Raw genomic sequence first — 13,751 nt, forward strand, 5'->3', positions numbered from 1 at the left:
AGGAAGTGGATTAAAAATCCTTAGCTTAAATACAAAACAGAGATTTACAGAAAGTCTTTGCCTTGTATATGCAAATAACGAATGAAAACTAACATTTGAAATGGGTTCTGAATTATAAAGCAACATGAAATGAGGTGTGAGATGACAATTAAGAGAGTATTTGTAAAAATAGATTTACAGTGTGACTTCAGTGTTCATTGAAGAAAAAAAATGAATAATCTTGTAGTGTAGGCTTTCACGGCCGGAGTCTATAGATCTAGATTCATTTTCCGGGCTGAGAGGCCGTGGTCTATTGGTTGGTTTTATACCAGACGTTTCGTCTGCAACTGCGGCAGACATCTTCAGTGGAGTGGTATCCGAGGTCACAAAACTCTTCTTGGCGTACCTGAGGCAACTGATCCTGTGGCTGGTTGTGCGGGTGTATTTATGGTGCAACTAGCGGGCCGATGCCTGTTGTCGCTGCGGTTCGCGCCACTTTGTTTGCTGCTCCCGTTCTGGGTTCCATCCTTTTGTTGTAGTGGCTTCTTATCTGTTCTGTTTAGGACCGGGTACCAACACTTGTTTAGCTTTACGCCTTCTTCCTTGCGATTAAAGTTGTTGTCATGTTTGTATATTTCGATCGCTTCTCTATGTAGACGGGGGAAGAAGTGCGTCGTCGTGCTCAAGATGTCTGTGTCCTTGAATCATATGTTGTGATCGCCCTCTTGATAGGCATGTGTTGCCTATGCAAACAAAGCAGCGCGGACCGGAGCGACAACAAGCCTCGGCCCGCTAGTTGCACCATAAATACGCCCGCACAACCAGCCACAGGATCAGTTGCCTCAGGTACGCCGAGAAGAGTTTTGCGACCTCGGATACCACTCCACTGAAGATGTCTGCCGCAGTTGCAGACGAAACATCTGGTATAAAACCAACCAATAGACTACGGCCTCTCAGCCTGGAAAATGAATCTAGATCTATAAAAAATGAATAGTTATTTCTAGGTAGTTGAATAAACATTAAAATGTAAGATTACAAGGATTTAATTTTACTGATTAGAATTACAACAACAAAAATCCATTACAGAATCACATGCATTGGAAATAATTGAGATATGTTCACTGGTGGACTCTATATACCAGAGTAGACAAAATCAAAATGGGTTGCTGTTGCTGTCTCATCTATTGTTGCAAAATCTTTCTAATGCTCCAAATTCTATAAACAACAGATATTCTTTTATGGCGTTTTTTTTTATCTTTCGAGATACAGCACTGAAAATTGTGTACATAGATTGTTTTCGATTTAATCACAACTTCTTTTGATGCTGTGTGTTTTGGCTCATTTCATCATATCCTGTCTCAACGTGTCTTTTTTTACTTTTCTTCAGATGGCTTGGGATCGCTTATTATCAGATCCCACATAAAGGTCCTTATAAAAAAGAAAATATTCTGTACCTATTGAATAGAAATAAAGTATTTCCTGGTTAATACAACAAAAGGGCTAATGGAGTGTTTTTGTAATTGGAGTATTTTGCTGTACTCATTACACTGAGCATTCTGAGGAAATTGTGTGTTAGTACTGTGTGTTTTTATAACAAATGAAGAAAAATCAATATAAATTTTCTATGCCTTTATTATGTTCAGTATACCTTTGATATGCTTCACATTATTGTTCCCTGGCTTTTTTGAGTGCCTGAATATGTCTTCTTTATTTTCCCCCAAGAATTATTTAAATTTATTTATTGAGGTATAAGATGAGCCCTAAAATGTTTTCCAGTATATTGTTATACTTAAAAGTACATACCAAAGAGGCTGTGAAATATAAAATGTTCTGCAATGTTTATTAAATTTTGTACTAGCACTGATTACACCATAGTTTTATACTTAATTTTCCTCGAAATATGACAATGAAATAAAAGTACAAATCAATTCTGAGTACCCAAAAATATATAACCAGTTGCTCCAAGATGGTTTTTCTTTGTGAATATTTCTATTTGTTTATGATGACAACAGTAGCTTCATTTGTTTTCTTTCGTGCATTGAGATTTTTTTTCTCATCAGAATAATAAGACAGATTCTTAATTTAAAATAATGTCTTCATAGAACATAAAATATGCTTTTGAGATGTTTACATTTTTCATAGATCGTTCTATCTGAAATTGTCTTTCATTAAATTTCATTTAGCAAAGAATTTTGTCACAATTATTGTAAATCATCATTGCATATTTCAAGAACATACCAAAAGCCATAGGACAAAAGTGAGCAGTATTGATGTGGCACAGAAAATTTTCAGTAAGACAAAATGCAAATAAAGTAGTTCCTTAGGTTTGTTAATCTTACTAATATACTGAGAGTATATTCATATGATTATGATTCTGCCAAGTTTTTACTTACACTACACTAGTTCATAAGTTTCAGTGAAAAGTGACTGCGTTAAGTTTTAAGAGTATGTAAATTATTGTAGAATACTTTTCTCCATGTTATTTTAGACGAAAATATGAAGCAGGGATACTTGTTGTTCTTTTAGTGTCGTGTTTGATTAGATATTTTTTGGCTCTGCGGTCTGGTTACTTACTGACTCCATCTGTGTATGAATACACCAAGGTTGAAGTGCGGTGTTTTTGCTTTTATTTTCAAATGAAGTATCACATCGTGAGATGGGAAGAAAAGAAGACCTACATAAACCCTGGTAAGTATTCTGATACTCTGATCTGTCTTGACGATTTTGTACATGTGTATGTAAGTATCATGAACTAATAATACAGTCCTATTTATTATATTTTTTTGCAGATTATGCCATCGTCAGTCATCACAATCTATACCTATTAGTGAGAAATAAAAATATGGGATGATGGATTTGGAACATGATTATTACAAAATGATATGATTTTAAAAAGGAACTTTTATGAAAATAGAAACTTTGCTAATGTAGAGTATTGCTGTATTGAAATTGAGTTACTCTTCCCCTTCTACCTGAATGAACAGTACACAGATCTGTTGGTAAAAGGTTTGTGTGTTTTGGTTTATTATCAAGTAACAGTTTTTATCTTCAGTTGTCTTCCTTTTGTAATGGGTTATTTGAATCAGTGGCGGCTGATTGACTGAGGCAAGTGAGGCCGGGCCTCAGTCACTTGGCTTAACTGAAATCAAATTTTGTGTTTTTATATAATATATTAGTTATTTGAATGAAGCATATATCGCTGTAGAAGCATTTGAAACTTTGATGTATATAGAACTGTTTTGTAGTAAAATTTGTTCCTGAGGCTGGGATCGCTCGTGCCGGGTCTGGCTTGTGATGTATATAGACCTGTTTTGCGGTAAAATTTGTTCCTGAGGCCAGAATCGTTCGTGCCGGGTTTGGCTTAATGCATTTCATGTCCTTTCGCGGGCTTTGAGTTTGCGCTTAAAACATTGTAGCTGAGGCACAATTTGTCTGGCCTGGTCAGGTTTCACTCCTCCCATCCATGGGTCGGCCTCAAGGGTAGAGTGGGGTGGGAATAGCAGTGGTGACTTGTTTTCCTAACTAGGCCATAAATAACAAAATTCCAGCTCTTTGGCAGGCAGAGACCCACTCGATTCTCTCCCCTTATGTCTCAGTTTATGACATAAGCGAGGGTGTTGTACTATTGTACTTCGTAGTACAGTAGTGAATCTGGGCCAATGTTGTTATGTATTTTGGGAAAATATAAACAGAAACAAATGAGAAAAATAATGCTGGCGAAGTTAATTCATTGTTAGAGTATCCTTTTTCGAGAAGAAATAATACCGAAAGAAAGAAGTTTTAAATAAAGAGAGAGACTACCTACGACATCGCTGATAATTTTTCTGACACATAATCTTAAAACGCGAGTTTCTATTGCATCCTGGTATGGGCAACATAAATGGTTATGTGGTAATGTGAGGCAAAATAAACTTCTCTTGGCCTTGTTTGTTGCTGTCAAAGGAAAAAAAAAAATAAAAAGAAAAGAAAGAAAGGGGAATTTCAACACATAATATGGGTTGCTTCATCACACTGAAACAATCACTGAAACTCACAGCATAACAGCTTATTTGGTGAGTGAAATTATTATTTTTCTTGATAGTAATAAGAATAGACTAATAATAGTAGTAATAATAATAATAATAATAATAATAATAATAATAATAATAATACAGTAATAATGATATTAATAATATAATAACAATAATAATTAATATAATAAACAAACATTTCCTATTGGAAGCACTTAAACTAGTTGCATCTGGCCTCACCAAGGATTTCGATCACTGGCCGCTACTGATTTGAATATTTTTTTTTTTCATTCATACCTGTTTTCCTTCCTCTACCCTACTCTACAAAGCTGTGACCTACATTTTCTCTTCATATTTATGTATGTAATGATAGATTTCTGAGTAGTATTTTATTGTATTAAAAACTGTGTACATATGTGTATGAAAAACCCTCGAAAAATGTAGCTAAATATTGAGAATATGATTTTCATTTTCTAATCACACTACAGTTTACATACCATTTTGATTAAATATGTACTGTAGTTCTTGAGATGATCAGATGGTAACAGTGATAAAACAGAGAAAAATAAACTTTTGAATTTTTATGATGCGGTGATGCAGAGCTAGTGAAACTTAAGTTACTACCATTCTTACTGAGCCATAAGGTTGCTTTTAGACAAACAGGACATTAGGATTTCTCTTTAGTTGTTTCCTCTAAGTCATGCGCAGGATACAATTTGTAAATCTTCCTTGTTAAATAAGCTGACGACACAATTCTGCTGGCACTTTACATTTTTGTTCTGTATTAGTGAATTGTCTGAAGTGTATTGAGAAATAAGTTCTTTCAAGCATAGTTAGACATACAGTACAATGCATTTTCCTTGTTGAAACATATCTACTAGAGAAAAAGTCATATGAGTTATGTTTAATCTTTCTTTTATCTAGAACGAAAACTGCCCCTTGCAATTTATTTAATAATTTAACATGCTATTTATGTGGTTGTGTAGCCTCTGGAAAATTCTGCTGAAACTTGTTTAAACACAACACGTACAATTTATTCAGTAGATACATTTAGATAAGGTATATGCGTTATTGTATTGTGTATGTAATTATGGTTGAAAAGAAGTCTTTCTCGGTGCAATTCAGAAAACTCGCCAATGGTGATTGGGGGATGACAATCAACAAGAAAGACACTATCATTGTTTCCTGTGCAGGACTTAGAGGAAGCGACTAATGCAAGAAACCTAGTGCATTGCCCTCAAAAAGAAAACTTGTGGCTCGATAAGAATGCTGGTAACTTGAGTTTGACTCGCTTTGTAGAATTCATTAGCTTTGAATTAAAAAAAAATAGTACTTCACTTACATTCCTACCTCTATATTTTATCACCGAAGTATATGAAAAAATAGCCACTTTTGAATGTAAATGAAATGTAGGCCTAATTCTTAAAAGTGATTGCTAAAAACTGGTTTCAGAGTAATTTTGCTAAAAACTAGTTCCACAGTTTTCTTAGCATTAAAATTCTGGAGCTCCTTCAGCCTATCTGTTTTCTTCTTATTACTTCATATTTTAACTTCTTTTGTTACCTGTAGAGGATTTCTCCATAACTGTACTTGTGAAAGTTAATAGGTGCTGTGTTTCATTTATTATATTTTAAATTCATGCAACTTAGCCTTAACTTATAGTATGACTAGGTAAAATGATAATACAGAATGATGAATTACAAAAGCAGTGCCTGCAAAAAAGTCTCATTGTTGTCCATCAAATACTTCCTGTTTGCCATGTTCAGCTGAATTATTTATTGAAGCATGTTATTCTAAGACTAATTACACATCTAACTATTGATAACACAGTGTAAAGCTAAAACAAATATTTTTATTTAGAATGACACAAGTGCGTAATTTGTATCCAATATGTGATACTGTTAAGTCTTAATATTTCAGAGGTTGTCTATTTGACAAGGATTTATGTTTTCTAGACTTGAAGACATTAGAGAATATGTAATTAACTTAATTAGTACTTACATAAGAATGTGGACTCTATACTAGATGGCATATTTGATGGCCGGTGAGGTGGAGCTATGATAGAGGCACTTGCCAATCATTTGCATTTTCCGCCTCCCAGCATTGCCTAGTTCAGACCTAGCGTTATGCCACTATACCCTTAATCCCTTCCGCTCGGAAAGACTATTTAAGACAAAGTCTTGGGGGTATGTTCTATAGAAAGAGCTCATTGTGTCCTTCATGACTATCAAAATCCCATATTTTTAGGTGGTATAGTTGCTGAGAAATTATTTATTTCTTGTTTAACACTTGAAAAGTGCATTTTAATTTTTAAAATGGCTAAACAAAGGCATTCACTCAACATCACGATTTCTGATATATGTATTTGTCATTTTGCATTGCTTACTTTGTACACCTATCAGTCCAAACTGAAAATCACTTTTGAAAAATAATAATAATAGAATAAAAATACGTTATGCAAAAAGCTATCAGAGAAATATTTTCTTTCATTTAAGACATCAACATACAGAACTTACTGTATCAAGTCCCATGCATTGTGAAATGAATTCTTCATGTTTCGTTGTTTATTAAATCTCGGGTCACTTGTGAGAAGGGGGAATTGTTGAGATAATAAACCTCCACCACTCAAACAAACACTGGCTTTGTTTATGAGGTCTTAGGAAATACAATATTTATTCAGCTGCCTTAACTGTTCCAATTTACTTTCTTTCATCTTCAAATGACTGTGGTTGAGTGAAGGAGCAAATTTCATATTAAATAGTAAATCAGTGTGCCATATATAGTTCATTTAAATTAGTAGATCCTATTGTTAGTGTTATATATTTCACCGTGTTTTATTATTTCTTTAGGGTAGTGGACTAATAAGTATTAATAGTCGGTGAAGGACAAAATACGTTTTGTTTATAGCGTGTGTTGTAATTTTGTATCATCATGTCTCTTGAGGCCGGACCAAGTACTGATTTTGCTATTCACAAATGTGAAATTATTCGAGTAGAAAAATTATTTACAATGTATATAAGTTCCTTAAAAACTCTTCACCAGAATACCGCGAAAGTGTAGATTTTCTGAAACACAGGAACTGACATTGGAGGTGTGCAAAGTAAAGGTACGGTCACACGTCGCTACTTTTGCAGTGCTGCAGTACAAAAAACTGCGCAACTCTCGTACTGCGACGTGTGAACAATGGTGCAACCCGAAAAGTAGCGGCTGCCGAACCTGCCCGCTACTTTTTCATGCCGCGCGCAGCTTAAAAGTAGCGACGTGTGAACAGGGTTCTCAGGGTTGCAGCCGCAGAATTTTTGATATCGATTTTGTTGAAACTTTTGCTGCGGTTGCGACCAGTGTTGCCACCCAAATGTGCCAATGATACTTTTATTGTTTGGATATATTTTAATGTTAGATGTGATGAAAATAAATTATTTGTAACAGTTATTAAATGCACAACACAGACTGAGCATATTTGCTGACGATATAATTCATTTTTTTAATTTTCCGTAGCTTAGTTTCAAACAGGAGGGTTGCCAACATTGATTACGTGAATATGCTGTTGGTTATCATTTAAGTATATAGGCAGTTTTAAAAGCTTTATAGTAAAAATAATACCAATTTCTGAATACTAGTTAGGACAGAAAAGCAAATAATAGATAAGTAAGCTTTCGCATGAGTTTCTTAATAATGCGACCATAACCACAAAATGTATATTGAGCAGTCAACACGGAGATGGAAACCTGCAGCATGACTGTGGCTGCAAAAGTAGCGCCTTGCGTGTGAACAGACTCACAACTTTTGCTGCACTTGGGTTGTGCAGCACAAAAAGTAGCATGCAGCGCACTACTTTTGGCTTACGTGTGAACATGATATGCAACTTTTGCAGCTGCAGTACAAAAGTTGCACAGCAAAAGTAGCGACGTGTGACCGTACCTTAAGGAAGGTCAGGCACCTGCCAGATCCCGAATTTTAGTGCCATGTCATCTTTTATTCGACATTTGACAGATAGTACTAACATACTTATGAATCCTGATCATAATACCCTTTGTATTTAATTTGTGACTTTTTCTCCACTTTGGATTGTTGGGTAACATTCTCCATTTTTACGTGCTTATCCCCTCTTTCCCTGTGTTGCATCGCATGTCATTTTGTAAACATGTTTACCAGAGGAGAGTTATAACAAAGTACATACTGGTAATACAACTGTTCTCCAATATTTCACTGCATATTTGTGCAACAATATAAAATAATTTAATAAAAACTACTATAAAAAAAGTTGGATCTCAAATTGTAGCTGTGCGTGCCTGCAAATATAATCGGCTGGATATTTATGAGTTAAAATTATTTTATTTTATTAGTAATTAATTCAGGTAATGCTGCAATTTGTTTCTTGCAGCCTGCAATTTCTTCTTGGCCATACATGGCTTCTTATCGCGAATTTTTCCTTTCAGTTGCTATAGAAGATTTGAATAATAATGTCCAGTTATTATTCTCCCCTTTCCTAGATAATCAATCATGATTATCCCCATTAGAATCTCAGAATATGGTTGCCATGACTTTCCTAGTTGATTAAACAGCTTTTGTTTTCTTTGGAGGCAGAGAATCACTGTGCTTCCATTGTTTCGACTGCTGTTTTGTCTCTGGTATGTAGTAGTGAATCCAGGTTTCATCATTGGTTACAAACTCCTAAAAAGGTGTGGCGTATTTTTCTCGAATCAAACCAGACAATTCCTCAAAATTTGAGATTGGATATCCTTTTGTTCAGGTGTTAACAAACATGGAAACCACCTTGCGGAGACTTAGGACATGCCCAAGATATTGACTAAGATGTGGTGCACCCATTCAGTTGGGATAGACAAAGTCTTGCTAATTTCCTGCTGTTTCAGTTGATGGTAATTCAGCACCATATCCTGGAATTTTTTTATATGATTTCTTCACTTGTGCTGTTACTTAACGTCCACTATGGGGGTCGTTGTTCATACTCTCTCGATCATGTTTAAATAGTGCCACCCATTTCGTCGTCGAAAATACTGGAGCAGATTCCCCAGTGTAACATCCATGTCTGCTTTAATTTCTGTTAGACTCATCCCCTTTTTACGAAATATTTAATGATAGCACGAAACTCGATATTTTCCATTTTTGCCAATTTGTTCTATCCATTAACTTCAAAATTAAACTACACAAAATGTAGTGAACAGAAAATTATGACCTTTCGTACTTGAACTAATGTAAAATGGTCGCTAACAGTGGCGGCATTGTTGACATGTTTTCAATGCCATTTATGCTTCAGGAACGAACTTTTCAAACACACTTCGTATGTGGCTTTTTTTGTGGACATCTACTTGAAATTTTTTGCTTTAGGGGAACCAGTGTGCCACCACTGTAAATATTGTTTGCTTTTCAGTGTCACATCTGAAACTTGTGTTTCATTGTCTGCCACAGTACTCAGGAATTTCTCTCTTGTGTGATATTGCTCCAAAAACAACATAGATGCAACCTGTTGTTTGCCATAATTTTTGGAAACCCACTGCAAGCATAATTTTTCGTTAATGGATATGTTTCATCGCAATTTCATGCAAAAAAAAAAAAAAAAAAAGCTAGAATTCTGTAGACAGATTTGATGTAGGCAAATGTAATCTGTTGGTTTTCACGAAATTTTTGTCTATATTCACAATATCTTGATCAACTAAGAGCAGGTAGCCACTGTGCTATCATGAATATTATCTCTCTCTTCATTTAACTTTTTTACCCACTTTCTCACCATCCTGTCACTTATTACATTTTGTCCATAAACGCCACAAATCTGCTGATGAATATACACTAGACAAACATCTCACACATAGTTGCTGACCATACATTATAATCAGCATGCCAGTCAGCTGGCTTGAGTATGAGAGATGCTTCTTAGCTTAAGTCACAGTAAAAAGATTCTCCTGAAATGGCGTCTACAGTTTGTACTTCAGTGGGAAAAGAACAATTACGCATGTACGAATCAGATAGCTCAGCAGATGCAGAAGATATGTGTGATCAGTATGTACTTACTGGACATACCTTTTTTATGTATAAAGCAGATATTATATGTTTTAATAGTAAACTTTGCAAAACCCATGTTTCATAATAACATTGTCACAATATTTTCTAATATTCTGCTTGTTGCTTGTATGGTGCCATTCCCAAACACTCAAGAAGTGAGCTCAAAAACTAATTGCGGGTACTTGACTGTTCGTCATTTTGAATTATGGAAAAATAGTGGATTTGTGATAGGAGTACTCCAAGAAAAAAAGCCCCACACTGTCATTCCACCATGGATTTGTTGACTAATGGTATGTCATGACAATTTTCATACCAAACAATTGTAAGGTTGCATGGAACTCATTTACAGTGACTGGTGATGTAAAATTTAACATATGAGCAGTGTTCAAATTCAGAAAATGGCTGATGAGAACTATATCACTAAGATGTCTTATTACTTTCGACAGACATTGATCTTTTTTGTAAACATATTGACATACAGGGGCATCATCATGTGAAACCTCCTTAGTCGAGTTATAAATTGATTTATTAAGGTACATAAAAAGTATGATATAGTTAAAAAAAAAACAATGTTTTAAGGATACATCCATGCAATAGAGTTTCTTAGAAAAAGTCTACATAGCATTCACACAGACATCCCATTGTCCCATTGTTTGGGGAGTTATCACATGGCACCAGAAAGAAAAAGACTTGGGTTGCTTCTTAAATCATTTCAACATTTTGGCTTTCACTTCATCTCTGGAGAATCTGAGCCCCTTTAGAACTTTCTTTAATGTCTGTACAAATGAAAGTCATAATGTGATACATTGGGGTTGTAAGTTGCATGGCCCAGAACCAAACTGTTCTCAATCACAAGGCAACTACCACTCCTTACCACATGGTCATTTCTTCATAGACAGCAGACCATGTGAAGCAGGGCAAACTGATTTCATTTGATCATGTTTCATAATAGTTGAGTATAATAAGTGACTGTGTGCAGTATTAAACAGAGTTAAATAATGTCATTTGTGAAGAAATTTCCACAGTTATATTGAAGAATTTGTTATGTATGTAGAAAAATTGTTATGGTAATTTTAAAAACATTTTGTGACTTCCAGATTATGTAGTCATGTGAGGTGAGTTCTCTCTATTTTAATTAAGATTTTGTGTTCCAAAATAAAACAACATAATAAGCTGGAAATTTCTCTATGACTGTGTGTGAAAGAGGTCTTCAGTGTTCCTGTGTCATGGAATAATGTGCAGTTACAATGAAGAGGTGCTGACAGCATATTGGCGAAGAGCATGTTATTTTATTTTGTTGGAGTTCAGCTGCAAACACGAAGCAAATCTTAAGTCTGTGTTAGTTTGTACGTGTTACATGAATTTGTAGTCTGACAACTTGAAGTAAAACCCCATAAAATACGTCATAATATATATATATATATATATATATATTATTCTAATCTCTCGGCTCTTTCCCTCTTTCCACGTCCTTCAGCCCCTGTAAGTGTCTGATACATTGTGTGTGAATGGGCATCACAACCACTGGAAGACACCATCTTACAATACTGCCAGAATTACGGGGTCTTCATTTCTGCATTGACTGTTGGCTAATAAGATTTCATAACACTAACATTACAAGCAAGTAGTCAACCCCTAACATTTTCTCTCAGCAGGTTTGGCAAACGGAAAGTGGACCTGCTGGTATAATACATCTGTAACTTCAGTGTTGATAATACTGAATTAATTCCTGATGAGTTGTGTTATGTGTTCCTGCATTGTATCAGAGTCGAATTTTCGAATTATTATTATTATTATTTACTCATTTCACTCCAAATATGTTTGTAATGTATTATTTCGGAAACCATATTAACCTGTGTATTTATTTACTGTACGAGTTGCAGAATGCCATGCAACACTGCTCTCTCTCTCTCTCTCTTCCTTTCCCCTAACATCTAGTTCTCATGTGATTTAGCCAGGGTTTTACTTCAATTTATTAAGCTGTATTTATCTCATATGAAGTATAAAAAGGGCGTATTTTGATACTGGGAAATGAGTCAATTTCGATATTATCATGGCCTCCTAGATCTTTTGCATCTATCTATCCATCAAACCAAGATGATACAGTGCTCTCATTTTATGAGAAAATTTCGCATCATTCAGCTGCCGGCCACTTCCTGCTCTCCCTACTGCACCTTGGGAAGTCAGTTCTACAAAACATCCATGCAGTTATTTGCTTCTGATAATTGTACCGGAACGTGTATATGACTGTTGTTTATGTATTAAGTAATCGATTTGAAAATGAAGTATACAGTTGAACAGCGAATTTATTTGGTGGAATATTACATGAAAAGAGATAACCATAGAAGATGCGTTCGGAGATTTGCTCGTAAATATCCTGACTCTAGCATTCTTACAAAATCTTGCGTTTCTAAGTTGATGAAAAAGTGGCGTACAACAGATTCACTTCGTGATTTACAGAGGAAGCTGAAAAAGCATGTTTTAACTGAAGATAAACTTGGGGATATTCGGGCGCTGTTAGAAGTTAAGTCCCAGAAAATCACTTAATCATCTAGTGCAGGAAACGAACATATCCATGGAGTTGGCCCACAAAGCAACCAGACTGCTGAAATTTCGACCATATAAACAAAAGTTTGTGCAGGAACTTCACCATACATATCGTCCCTCCTCTGGCAAACTAGCGAAAGTGAAAAAAAAGCTCCCCTGCACTTAAGGTCTATATTGTACTAAGCACTAAGTACAATATAGACCTTAAGTGCAGGGGCGCTTATTTTCACTTTCGCTAGTTTGCCAGAGGAAGGACGATATTTCGCTGCAAGAATAAGGTTCTGTAATTGGTTTCATGAAAGTGTTTACAATGGAAATTTGGATCCACAGGTAATGTTTGTGTGACGAGGCATGTTGCATCTTTGTGAACATGTAAATTCTCAAAATGTGTGAATGTGGTGTACTGAGAACCTGTATATTGTACAGGAAGTGCAGTTGCATCCCATTAAAATAGGGGTATGGTGTGCAGTAAGCACGTGGCAGATAATTGGGCTTATATTTTTCGAAGAAAAGAATTATGGATATTTTCAACAGGACAGTGCAACAGCGCATACCGTTCATGATTTTATAGACACTTTATATCCGGATAATTAGTACAAGTTTATGGCTCTCAAGATCAGCTGACCTAACACTGTGATTATCTTTGAGAGAAATCTAAAGGGCAAAATTTACCTAAATAATCCCCATACTATAGAAGAATTGAAGGCGGAATTACAGAAAGTGGCAAATAATTTGTTTAAATGATGTGAGGAATGCCTTACTGTGAAAGGATGTCATTTTCAACAGTATCTGAAATAAATGGTGAGGAATAAACGTATATACATGTTTTTTAATAATAATAAATTCATGGACTTACTTTACTCTCTAGTCGTTAAATGTCTTGAATTGTCAATAGTAACAGAACATGCTCCCAGCTGATGCAAGGTTGACTTGCAGGAAAGTGTATGCCGGGGTTCCACTGTTATCTAGTTTCCTTATAAAATGAGTGCACTATATTTGGTATTCTCTGGGACTCACTGTATACATATACACATTCTCTATGTAACATTTCAGTGTCTTAAGATGTAAGTTTTATATTCAGAAGTGATACAACGAAGTAAAGGTATAAAAATGATTAGCTTAAATCTCACTAGGACAATTGAGTGAACTTTATTTTCATATATTGCATGTAAATTAAGTTATAATGATATACAG

At 35.1% G+C, this 13,751-nt stretch overlaps 1 protein-coding gene across 4 annotated transcripts in view; it reads left to right on the top strand.

Annotated features, from left to right (window-relative positions):
- su(f) (cleavage stimulation factor subunit su(f)) overlaps nucleotides 1-13,751 on the top strand; it is a 115,935-nt gene that overhangs the window by 18,740 nt on the left and 83,444 nt on the right. The window contains exon 1 of one of the 4 annotated variants that reach the window (XM_069828838.1): nucleotides 2,622-2,985. The exons of the other annotated variants lie outside the window; for them this stretch is intronic. The gene's annotated coding sequence lies outside the window, so the exon portion shown is untranslated. Of the gene's footprint in view, nucleotides 1-2,621; nucleotides 2,986-13,751 lie in introns of those variants that run through there. 4 annotated transcript variants of the gene reach the window in all.

The sequence above is a fragment of the Periplaneta americana genome, chromosome 6 (assembly GCF_040183065.1).
Source record: "Periplaneta americana isolate PAMFEO1 chromosome 6, P.americana_PAMFEO1_priV1, whole genome shotgun sequence".
In the NCBI taxonomy this organism is placed as follows: Eukaryota; Metazoa; Arthropoda; class Insecta; order Blattodea; family Blattidae; genus Periplaneta; species Periplaneta americana.